The sequence below is a fragment of the Polypterus senegalus genome, chromosome 13 (assembly GCF_016835505.1).
Source record: "Polypterus senegalus isolate Bchr_013 chromosome 13, ASM1683550v1, whole genome shotgun sequence".
In the NCBI taxonomy this organism is placed as follows: domain Eukaryota; kingdom Metazoa; phylum Chordata; class Cladistia; order Polypteriformes; family Polypteridae; genus Polypterus; species Polypterus senegalus.
In genome coordinates this window covers 40,640,751-40,654,286 of record NC_053166.1, presented here as the reverse complement: position 1 = coordinate 40,654,286, position 13,536 = coordinate 40,640,751, and positions in this window count along the sequence as shown.

Sequence of the window (13,536 nt, the reverse complement as noted above, 5' to 3'; positions counted from 1 at the left end):
TAAGTATACGGGGACAGAATCCCCAGCCCTTAATCTGTGTGTCTGTGTTTTCTTCACAAAGGAAAAAAAACAAAAAACGAAAGAGTTTACATATTAGTTCAACACGCTGCAGATGCCACTTGGAGTGAGGTGTCTGAGTGTGAATATGTGAAGAACAGCCATATCTAGTGTGACAAGGACATCTCTGGGAAGCAAAACACAGAGACACAGCTAGTTCAGCACAAGTAGCCGGCTCCAATGAGCTTTCAGGAACAAAAAAAATCAAACTGAAAATGTATCCTTCTTTACAAAGCTGACAAATTTTTTTTTATCTTAGTTAACTTCTTTAGTTTTCTTTTGGTTGCATTCTGTAAAGTACAGTACTAGCAAGAGGGAGAATTGATATTATGGAGACTGGGCACTGAGATTTGATGTTGTAATGAAGACTGTGGCTTGGCAGCACATGCTGTGCAGTACCCCTTAATGGTATCAGTGACATGCAATGCCATGGATGCCAAAATACAAACAAGACAAAAGGCTGAAAACAAATAAAAACTCAAAATAAAGAGAAAAAATAGTAGAAAGACCCAGCTGAAGAAACACTGATACAATTGTGCTGTCGTATCTACTAATGAAGCCCAAAATATAATAATGACAGTAAAAGGTGAAATTAAATAAACAACTTCATTGATTTTAAAAATGCAAAATGGTGTTCAGGATGTGTCATAAGTATGAACAGTTTTTAATTCCTCTCTATGATTATTCCACATATTTGTTTGATTTTTTTTTCTTCTTTTTAAGGGGTTCTAAATACTTTTAATTAATTTTTACTATTGGCTTTCTTATCTTGGGTCATTTTTGGTTTGCTTAAAATATTTTGCAGGTTGACATTCATTCTTGTGTTTTTTTTCTTTATTTGAGCTGCACTACTTGAAGTTGCTCTCCACTTTGCTACACGTCAAACCAATACAAAACTCTACATTACAATCAGAATAACATTGCCAAAGAATGGAATGCCAGGAAAAATAACATATAAAAACACAGCGATAAAAGTCAGTGCTTGCTTATCCATTAAACTCGAATATACTGTCACATTGCTGACCTTCTACCCAACTACTATGGCGATGGTGTAACAATAGTATCACAAAATGAGGGTGCCTCTGAAAAACAATATGGCGGCAGAAGAAGATGCAAATAAATTCTAACAATGTTGAAATGAAAGTGAAACAGAAAACTAATATCAGAATTAGATTAAACATCCCAAAAACGATAACACTTAAGTAATTATTACGAAATATGCATCCAAAATGAAGAAACATATTCAACAGAACATAATCACATCAAAAGGCAGTTGCAGAAAGGTACAGTATCAGGAAATTAAAGAAAAATTAATGTACATTAATGAACCAAAGTCAAAATGGCCTATCAACCAAAGCCTAATGCAAAACCTAAAAAATCGTGCTGAAAAACACACAAAGTGATTTTGAGAAAAGCTAAAGAACATGAGGTGAATCCAAAAGCATGGACGCAGAAAAGTGCATGGCTCCACCTTATATACTCTTGGTGTGATGATGCGATAACAACATGGTTGTTGCTGATACTTACATACCACACAAAAGCACACGAAAAAGGTGGGGAACAACCAAACACCAAAATCACATTGTCGTATCTTGGAAATAAAACAAACAAAAAGATGCAGTACAAAATACACACTGCCAAATAAGACAAAAACAATGTGCCATACTAGGCTACCACACATCTTGGTTTCCCTATAAATGTACCCTTTTCAGGCGCCTATCCGGGTGTCCCGGTGGATTTTACAAAACTGTCAGCTTGTCTGAGTTTTCCACATTTTGGCCATTGTTCCCAACCGTAATTATTTTTCTTTTCAAATCACCTCCTTTTTTAAAAGTGCTAACTACTGTATTATTATTATACATCAGATGAACCCGCAATAGCAATGCTGTAGATGAGGGGCACTCCAAGGAGGACGACTTCACTCCTCCAACCCCTCCACTCTAACATGAAAATCTCTAATCCCTCCCCTGCATTCTTTTTGATTTTTGTGGCCTCTATTTTAGTTTGGGAAATATGGTAACCCTATCTAAGACCATAGCTGAAAGGGCCAAAAATAATTAACAAATAGCAAAAGAATATCCTAACAACGGAGTACGGCACCATTGTGTGAAGGTTGTATGTACCGTGGAGGATAATAACCACCAGGTCATCAGACACCTGACACACATGTTATGAAACCCTTCCCTGTAACATGACGATTCCAAGGCTATCTTTGATCCCACAAACAATACAGAACTGACATCCAAATGATGAAAACTGAAAAAGAAAGAAAAATTATAAAAAGTACAAAAACTGCAGGAAGCGTGCCAGTAATAGAATGTGATATTGTTATTGTGCTGTTTTATTAACCACAAAACAATCCCTTATTCTTTCAATGTAATATGATACAGAACTCCTTTAAAAAAAATCTAAATAAACATACTATAATAATCAAACAAATCAAAACAAAACAAGATTATTTTATAAGGAGCATTTCACAGCTAATGCACAGTTTTAATTCTACATCTTTAATAAAATATTTATATTTGCTCAAGCCACATTTTAAACTTTTTGTAACAAGTCATTTTGATTTTGTTTCTTCTACAAAGTATATTTTATTTAGTATATTTGCAGCCTTACAATCGTGCCATTAATGATTTTTGAAAAATGATGAAATGAAACACGGGTGTTGCCGTCTTCCACGCTGCACAGTAGGCATGTTTATGTAACGTGCCAGAATCTGCCTCCTCCTAGGCCAATCACTGCTCTAAGAGGAGATGTTTGCATAAGTGATATATGGAGTGCGATACAAAAATAACATTAAGATAAAGATCAAATGCCAAGTAGTGATACATTTTAATACATTATGTCCAAAAATAAAGTATATTGGCTTTTCAGTCTAATGCCAATCAACTATAATGAAATGGATCGCTTAGCCCAAGTTTTCAGATGCTATCAAATAAAAAATGTGTGTATTCCATAATGTGCCTGCTAAGGCTATCAACGCAGAATTAATTTCTCTCACTTGTGTTTTGGTAAAATTACTTTCAAAACTGAGAGCTGTGTGTTTAAGAGCCAAATGACATGTGACATATGTCCTGTGTCAATGCGGCATCTAATTTTTTAGTTTCTCCAGGTTTTTGGAGGAAGTACTGTTATCATGAAAAAGATCTAGTTGACGTGTTCTGCATGACAACATGTTTTCATATCATTTAAACATGTTTACAGTATTTTTATGAACATGTGTGTCAGTGTATCTGTATGTTTATACGTACAGTAGGTGGTAATGATTTGTGGACACAGGAACTGGAGAATGATTTTTATAACATTTTGTTAGTTGTTAGAACTGATTAGGTTTAAGTTTGAATGACGATAATTCATCTTCAGTTCAAGTTTTCAGTTTCATTTTTGTAATACTAACAGTTTATGGCAAGCCGAATTAACATTTAGAGATATCTCAAAATGAATTTTAAGATATCTGGAAATGCATTTTAGATATCTCAAATTGAATTACAGATATCTAAAAATGACATACAAGTTTTAGACTTTGAAAGAAACCATTTTGTGAGTTTAAGTTCAATCCAAGGCTCAGTCCTTCAACTTTTAAAGTTCAAACACAGTCATCTTAGTAGCTGAACACTAATGACAAACAAACATAGATTACATTTTTTGCCATTATTGAATTACCACAATTATTTTGCCTTTAAATATGAATGGCTCTAAATATGAAATACTGTATAAACATCATTGGTATTGCATATTGTGGTAAATTCACATTATATACTGTACAGATGTTGTAAATATGAAGAAAGTTACATACTGGCCACCCCATATTTTTACATATCTGTGACCATACTGAGACAGTGTTATAAAATTTTGCATAATCAATAACTAAAAATGTCCATAAAATAATTTTAAGGAACAACCTGCCAATTTTAGTAATCACATAGGGCACATGACAGTTTAAGGTGCTATACAGATGCTATAGCTGAACATTACCTCCTTCTAAACTACTTTTATGTGAAAGCCATAATACAGTTACCATAAAAATGTGCTGATAACAATGATGGAACAAACTATAAAAACAGTGGACAAATGAAAAACTTTACTTTGAAGGAACTGGACTTTTGATGTTCTCTCCATGTCTGTGAAGGCTTCTCTCCAGGTATTCCAGTTTTCCTCCTACATCCCAAATGCATGGAGGGAGTTTGTGCGTAGGGTATGTGTGTGTGTGTGTATAGGTGAGTGTGATTGGCTCCTCCAATAGAATGCCAGTCTATGTAAGGTTTGATCCTGCCTCACACCCTGTCCTGCCAGAAGAGCCTCAAACACATTGTGATTCTGCAAAGATTAGGCGAGTTTGGGAATGTTATAAAATAAGCATTCTTGTGCATGAAATGTTCCAGTCAATCATTCTTTATGTATTATAATGCCATTAACCACATTTCAAATTTAAAAATACTTATGAAATATAGATATGTAATATTTATTCTGCACTTTGTGTTCTTGTGCGCTCTATTTAAAATAAATTATTAAAAACTAAATCCAGCGGAATGACTATTGGTCAAAGCATTCTTCTCTTGGCCCTTTATTTCACAGGCCATTCATAGACAATCTGATATCCATACATTTGACTGTATGTTCCACTAGCCACTTTACATATCTGTTGTCATCTTTAAGTTACTCATATTGCAGCATATATTTACATTTTGATCAACTTCCTACATGATTCCTACCCAAGTAAAGCTCTCAGAATTTATGTTTAACTGTCTCTCTTGCACAAAAGGAATTACAGTTTAGAAATTCAGACCCTCAGCAAACTAGTGAGAAACAAATACATAAACAATCATTAAGAGAATACCAATTAAGAAAATGAAAATTGCACACTCACTACCTAGTGCTTTCTAGCTTCCCTGATTTCCGAGGACATAAATATTATTGATTAGCATGTCCATTTGCTCCATCAAAAGTAAAATCAATCTTTTCATTGACTTACTGTCTTCAATGGCAGTAGTTAGAAACTACTCTGCATTTCTCACCCTGGCGGCCTTTGGCTAAGGTGCCAATAATATATCTAGGACACAAAACTCAAAACAAACTACCGCATAGACAATTGTGACAGCTAACCTTCATACCTGTTGAACACACAGAACGGAAAGTGGCCGTTCAATTAAGATCTTGGATACTGACTAAGTTTTCAGGGTTACAGTTCATTACAACCACAACAGAGGGTTAGGGAACTAACAACTTGCCAAATGACCAAAACTTGGACTAGCAGCTGTATCTCAAATCCTAACCTAACTTCTTGCTCGCCTAGCAAAGCCAACAGTAGATTGACCAAGTAAATCTACGAAAGGTCATTCAACTTTGAACATTGGAAGGCAGATGCAATGGAGGATTTTTTTGGAAGAATCCTCAGTCTATTCATATATTTACAAAGCTTGTTTAACCAAAAGCTACATTTGCTTGTCCTTGCAGCAGAGCCAAACCCCATTTGGAGTGGAGCTTGATGGATGTTGCTCCTTGTTGTCCATAGCAAGCAGTCAGTATTATCAGACTTCGACAACATGTGCAGGGGGCCTCCTTCAACTGCACAAACGTCACCCCTTTGTGCATATAAAGCAGACTTTAAGGATCCTGTGTGCCTTGATGTTCATAATGAGTGCACTTTTACTTTCATGGCACCTAGTGGGTAACAGCGGCCATTTAGTATTTCCACTGATCGATGACTGGGAGGTAGGGGGTCAACCTTGGTGCCCAAGCACACACATCCTCAGAAACACAAATGGCACTCCTTTGTGTACATATTTAGCGCACACCCCTTAAATTTAATAAGTGATGAGCCTCAGATGACTGTTAACTAAAAGCATCTGCCTGTGTCACCCAATAGATTGACCCCCTCTGCCCTGTAACACTGGGCACAAGATAGGAGCCATCCATGGCCGAGGTCTGCTGCAGGACACTCACTCATATATGGACAATTTTGAGTTGCTGTTTAAGCTACCCTGTATGTCTGGGATGAAAACTAGACTAGACCATGTGTTGTGAGGTGGTTTAATTTTTTATTTTTTCACATTCCCAGAAGTATTTTTCAGAAGTTGTTTTGTTTTTTTTTGATTAACATGTTGTAATTTATTTTATAACATGCATATTTTTTATCTGTTTTCGTGTTATTTTGTTACTTCATCTTTATGATGCTACCTGGTTAATATGGATGTTTACATGTGGCCCATGACATCGATGTCGATTACAAAGAGGCGTAAAAAGGGTAATTTTTTTCAGCCATTTTCTATCTGAGTTTATAGATGCATCCCTAAAGACTACTCAGCATTTTCAAAACTTCTGATCTGCTTTTTGATAACAACTTTTGCAAGTTTTTTTACTTTTAATTTTTACTTAGTGATTTTTTGATTCTCTGTAAGTATGGCTTTTTCCTGATTATGATGCTAACATGTTTTTTGACTACATTTTATTTCCTGGTCCTGTGCTTCATCTTTCTTCTGAGACAGTATGCCATGGAGAAAAAAAAGGAGACAGAAACACACACAAGTATAATTTACAAATTCCATTGAGTGAACAGGCCCAGATTTAAATCTAGTAGCTATGAGGCAGCAGCATTAACCATTGCACCAACAGCTACACGGGTGGCATACCGATTAGCAATATTTCTCCTGTTCATTTCTTAAAAAGCAGAATTCACCTAGCCTGTTTTGTAGTTTTCATCCTCACAATTAAAAGGTCATGCTTTTAGGCCTCTAAGCATAGATCACATTGCTTTTATTGGCTCAATTTGTGAATTGTAATCAATATGGCTTCATAAAGAGCAGATGCATTTTTCAGTCCTGTTTCAGCACTTTTTTCTTCCTAGACAACAGATGGTGTTAATAAAACAAAGGAATTGTTTCTGTCTATCAGATCCCAGGTATTATTACTTTCTGATGAGGATCATATACCAAATGGCTTAATAACACCACACATTATGTGACTGGTTCACAGTGTTATGATCAGGATGTTTTTTTGTTTTTTTTTCTGACCCTCTCCTGTATCTTCTTTGATCTAGATTCCTCCTATTAGATATTTAAATTTGTGCAGAATTCAGTTTTGTAACTTAAAAACATATTGGAAGTGTATATAAGTCTTACTGTGGCACCATTTTTATTTTTCATGGGCACTGTCATTTTGTAGACCGCTTTATTTACTGTTGCTCTGTTTTTGTTAACCAGGAATAAACAGAAGTTCATGCCATGTGATATCATCTATGCAACTGTTTAAAGCAGTGATTCCTAACATGGGGTGCACACACAATTACGGGGCAATTCGAGAATTTAGGTATGTTAAACAATTTATAAAATGAAAAAAAAACAGAAATTCACTGTTAAAAATGATAGAAAAAAATAAACAAATATTTTTTTTATTTTTTACAGGGACATTTATATATTTATATAAACATAGAAGGGATGGTGAAGAACCCTTTAATTTATTATTTTACAACCGGCTTGGGTTTTTTACTTAGAAATCGTTTTTACCATTAAAATAATATGAATTTTAATAATGATTATAAAATTTTGCAATATAACAAAAATATAAAATGATCAAAATATTACAGAAAAAGCTGTTATTAAAGTTGTTTTATATTTATGAATATCATGTATCTTATGTTTTCAAAACTGTATTTGCTGTCTTTTCATATTACTTCATTTTTTTTTAACAATTTCTTAGTGATTTCTTTGTCTGTACTTCAACTATCCTTTCCCTCTTTTGTTTCCATGTTCTTTGGAAGCTTGTTTATTTATTTATTTATTTTTTATTAATTTTATTACAATCCATACAAAACAATCAAGTTTTTACAAAAAGAAGAATTGAGTTAAGAACAGATCAATCCCCACCCCTGAGAGAGAGAGTAAGCCAAACAGCGTAAAATTTAAGGCTTGTAAAAATACCTAAATTAATAAATTCTCTGTGCTTTATAAACTTATTTTAAAATATTACTGATTAGATCCTGCCATGTTTTCAGAAAAGTCTGTACGGATCCTCTAACTGAGTATTTGATTTTTTCCAATTTCAAATAGTATAAAACATCGGTTTCCCACTGACTTAAAAGAGGAGAGTGTTCTTCCAGTTTATCAGAATAAGTCTGCGTGCCAAGAGTGTAGTGAATGCAATCACAATTTGTTTGTCCTTCTCCACTTTAAGCCCCTCTGGAAGAACCCCAAACACAGCTGTTAATGGGTTAGGAGGGATTGTGAGTCCAAGGCTATCTGAAAGGTAATTAAAATTTTTTGTCCAGAATAATGTTAATTTGGTGCAGGCCCAGAACATGTGACCTAGTGAGACTGGGGCTTGGTTGCAACATTCGCAGGTTGGATCATGCCCTGGAAACATTTTGAGAGTTTTAGTCGAGACAGATGTGCTCGATATATAATTTTGAGTTGTATAATTGTATGCTTTGCGCATATGGAGCTCGAGTGAATTCTCTGCATTGCTACTTTCCACTCCTTTTCTGATATATTAATTGAGAGATCGTTTTCCCAGTGTCCTCTTGGATCTTTGAAAGGAAGGGATTGTAAAATGATTTTATATATTGTAGAGATGGAGTCTAATTCCTTGAGATTGAGCAATATTTTTTCCAGCGTTGATGAGGGTGCAAGATGAGGAAAATCTGGAAGGTTCTGTTTAACAAAGTTCCTGATTTGAAGATAGTGAAAGAAATGTGTAGCTGGAATGTTAAATTTGGAATGTAATTGTTCATAGGATGCAAAGACGTTGTCTATATAAAGATCTCTAAGCAAGTTAATCCCAAATTTTTCCCAGATATTAAAAACTGCATATGTTTGCGACAGTTGAAAGAGGTGGTTATCTTGCAGAACTGCCACAGATAAAAGCTTCTCCGTCTTAAAATGCTTTCTACATTGAATACATATTCTGAGTGAGTGAAGCACAATTGGGTTATTAGTATATTGCCGATAACGTGTGTTTATTGGAGCACAGAGCAGGGAATATAAAGAAGTACTGCAGGATTTTATTTCTATTGCAGACCAAGCCTGTGTATGTTCTTCTATTTGTGTCCAGGTTTTTATAGCTTGTATGTTTGCTGCCCAGTAATAAAACTGGAAGTTAGGTAGAGCCATGCCGCCTTCTGCCTTTTGTCTTTGTAGGGTCGTCTTTAGATACGTGGATGTTTTGAGTTCAGAATAAATGAGGTTATTGTTGAATCTAATTGTTTAAAAATGACTTATTGATGTATATTGGAATGTTTTGAAATAAAAAAGGAGCTTAGGAAGAATATTCATCTTAACAGTGTTAATTCTTCCAGCTAGAATGAGATGAAGGGTTGACCATCTATACAAGTCTTGCTTCATTTTTTCCATGCAGACGGCGAACGTTTTGTTAATAAAGAGTTTTATGTTTACTTGTGATGTTTATCCCTAGGCATTTAAACTGTTCTGCAATGATAAAAGGTAGGGAGTCTAATCTAATATTATATGATTGAGAATTCACTGGAAAGAGTACACTTTTATTCAGATTAATTTTGAGACCAGAGATCTTTTGAAATTCTGTGAATGCTGTTAAGACTGCAGGCACAGAATTTTGTGGGTCAGATATATACAGTACCATATCATCTGCATATAGTGACATTTTCTGTTCCAGTCCTTCTCTGATAATCCCCTTTCTCTGATTAGCATTTCAACAATGTATTGCTAATGGTTCAATGGCGGTTGCAAACAGTAGTGGTGACAAGGGGCATCCTTGTCTGGTACCACGTTCTTGTTTAAAGTAGTCTGAACAAATGTTGTTGATGCAAATTGAAGCTTTTTTGTGGTTTTTTTGAATATTTTTGTGGTCGATGATTTTGTCTCCGTTCGTGTTGGTGATTACTGGGATTGTGTTCACAAGCGTCTTGCTTGCGAATTTGTTGAGCTAAAAGTTTATTAGCTTTCTTTCCGTGTTCATAATACTGTAATGAAGTCTGGATTTATAAATTAGTTGTTTAGCTTCTTTAGTTGTCAAGAGGTTTAGTTCTGAATGCAGAGCCTGCCTTTTGTAGCCTGCCTATGTAGAGCCTCGCTTGGAAGCCTGGCATGTTCTTCATCTATTCTAGTAATTTCGCTTTTTAGCTCTGCTACTTTCTTTGTTTCTAATTTATTTCTGTGGGACAGATATGAGATAATCTGTCCTCTTAAGAAGGCCTTAAGAGTTTCCCAGAGTATTCCTGCAGAAATCTCTGAGGATGTATTTGTCTCTAGGAAGAAACTGATTTGTTTGGATATAAATTCTGTACAATTCTCATCTGCTAATAGAAGCGGGTTGAGACGCCATCTGCGAGATGAGTGTGTGGGGCATAGTGACTTTAGCTCCAAGATCAGAGGTGCATGGTCAGAAATAACAATAGCATCGTATTTGCAAGATTTAATCGTAGGCAAGAAATTATTATCTATAAAGAAATAATCAATTCTTGAGTAGCAATGATGTACTGGTGAGTAGAAAGAATATGTTCTTGAGTTTGGGTTTAAAAACCTCCAGGGGTCTGATAAGTTGTGATCAGTTATAAACTTTGTAATTATCTTTGCAGTGTTAGATGTCATCCCCCCTGTGATAGAAGTCCTATCTAAGAGTGGATTTAAAACACAATTAAAGTCCCCAGCCATTATAATTTTATGAGTGTTCAGATTGGGAATGGATGCAAATAAATTTTGTATAAATTCCTTATCATCAACATTAGGTGCATAAGCATTTGTCAAAATTATTTTACAGTTAGATAAGTTACCCATGACCATCACATATCTCCCTTCAGGATCCAATACTACATCTGATGCTACAAATGAGACTGTTCTATGTATGAGAATTCCCACACCTCTAGTTTTCTTTGTAAAGCTAGAATGGAACATTTGGCCAATCCAGTCCTTTTGCAGCCGGAACTGATCCTTGCTTAGTAAGTGGGTCTCCTGTAAAAATACTATTTTAGCGTTTAAACCTGTTAGGTGAGAGACTACTTTCTTTCTCTTTAATTAGTGATTCAGGCCTTTAACATTCCAGCTCATAAAGCTATCTGTCCCATTATGGAGACATTGATTCTGAATTTTTGATGTCATTTTATAGTCTTAACTGGAAGTGAGACAGCTTTAACCTTAATTTCCTATTTCTCCAAGAGTTATTGTCATGCAGTCTATTCTTACGTTGGTAGTTATAATTATAAAGATTAAAAGGATAGATTAGGTATAGATGTAGCCTGCTCTCTCCCCCCCTTAACCCCTCACCCTCCCATTTTGCCTCCCCACATGAGGCTAGACCCCACCACACAGCCCCGGTCCTTTGACATACCCAGAGACAGAGCACGTCCAAAGCAATACAAGCCCTGACACAGCAGCATTTTATGATTAAGAGATATCTATTACCAAGATAGTCTAAATACTATATGCCTAAAATATAATCATTAGCGAACTATGAACTTAAAATATATATAATCTTCAGCAATCTTATTGTATTAAGATAATAAACCCGGATAATAAACCCGGGGAATGGTGTCAGAAATAAGCATAGTAAGTCTTAATGCAATAATAGCCATAACAATAAACCAAGGGTATGATGTTAAACAGTCTCGTTTAGGGTAGAGAAAAAATAAATAAATAAGATAAAAAAAAAAAAGAATTAAGCACAAACGTCTATAACTGTAATTAAAACATAAACAGATAGCGTCCGAGTAATAAAGAGTATATATAATGATAAAAACCCATATCTTAACAAATAGATCAGACAGTAGGTTATTTATCCTTGCCATGTTATGACAGGCTTGACTCACTATTGTGTTTCAGAATAGTGCCAGGATCAGCTTTCTTAATTCTTTTTCTGCTTCTTCCTTGCTGGCGATGAAATAGAATTGACTGTGCAATTCCACTTTCAGTTTGGCAAGATACAAGAGGCTGTATTTGATATTGGCTGGCCAGAACCACTGTTTAATATTGTAGAAGGCTGCACGTTTAGTAGCTGTTGCTGGAGAGAAATCAGGGAAGATACGAATGTGGTTATTTTCATATATAATCTCTTGCTTGTGTCTGAGGAGTGCCATCACCTCTAGCTTAAATAATAATCTCTCGAAGAGAATAATAAAAGATCTAGGTCTAACGGTATTTGATCCGCGTACGCGATAAGCCGCTGCTATCTCAGAATCTGCTTTAAAGTCCTCTCCAATTATTTTATAAAATAGTTCAGCTGCGAATTTCACTGGGTTTGGACTTTCTCGATTCTCAGGTAGACCTTCAATTCTAATATTATTCCTTCTGCTTCCATCTTCCAAAGCAGTAAGTCTGTCTCCGAGTTTTTTGCATTCAAAATTGGCAGTTGTTGCTTTTTTTTTTCAGCACTGGCAGCTAGATTTTTGGCTGATTCAATCCGAGTCTTGATTGTCTCCTTGACATCCTCCAGTTGATCAGCAAGTGTGCTTAGTTTAAACAAGGTTTCCTGAATGTGCTCTTCAATTTTACCCACAATATCTTTATTCATTATAATTAATTCATTCCATTTCATTTGCTGGAAAGGGGTGTGTGGCACTACCGATATCTATGCAAAAGGACGAAGGTTGAAGTCTTTACAGTTCTGAAGCTTCCTGTTTTGCTATATAGTTGTGAGACATGGACACTATCCAATGACCTGAGACAAAGACAGGACTTCTTTGGTACTGTGTCTCTTCAGAGAATCCTAGGGTACTGCTGGTTTGACTTTGTGTTGAATGAGTGGTTGTGCATGGAGTCCCGAATGAGACACATTATCTGCATTGGGAGGGAGCGTCAGTTACAGCACTACGGCCATGGGGCATCCACCTCTCAGGATCCTCGTAGCTGGACCAGGCTAAGGGGATGCCCATGTAACACCTGGCTGCGGCAGATACAGGGTCATATCTGGACGGTGGGACTGGACTGCGTGTCTGCATTGCCAACCAGGATCCTGAGCTGTTTCGTTTGTGTGATGGGTACAGCAACATGCTCCCCAACCTGACCTGATATGGCTTTGACACCTTGGAAACATATTTGATACTAGATCTACAATACAGGAAAAAATGTATCTGAATGCCCAGTAGTCTTCTCAGGTGCTGGCTTATTTACATGGGAAAGTAAAGCCCTAAAGTTAAAATGGAGGACATGAACTGCATATCTAATACACAGATCTTAACGTCTGTAATGCGAGTCTAAAGAGTTTACACAGCCAAAGCAGATGAATAGTCTTGATTCTCTTACCCCCACTATAATATGTCAAGCTTTTTCCTGTGTTGATACCAGCTCCTGCATCTGTCCTTTCATTAAGGAGTAATGCCATAATGTTACACAGTAATTAAGGCAGTGTTCTATGTATGCCATATAAATTGTGCCCAGATTTGTGTTGGCATACTCCAACACCTATGAATTTTCTCAAAACCAAGAAACATTGAACAGTCTTCAGACTGTCTTGTGTCTAACCTTAAAGCACAATAACAGGTGATGTAGCTTCAAGAGGATGCTCAAGTCAACA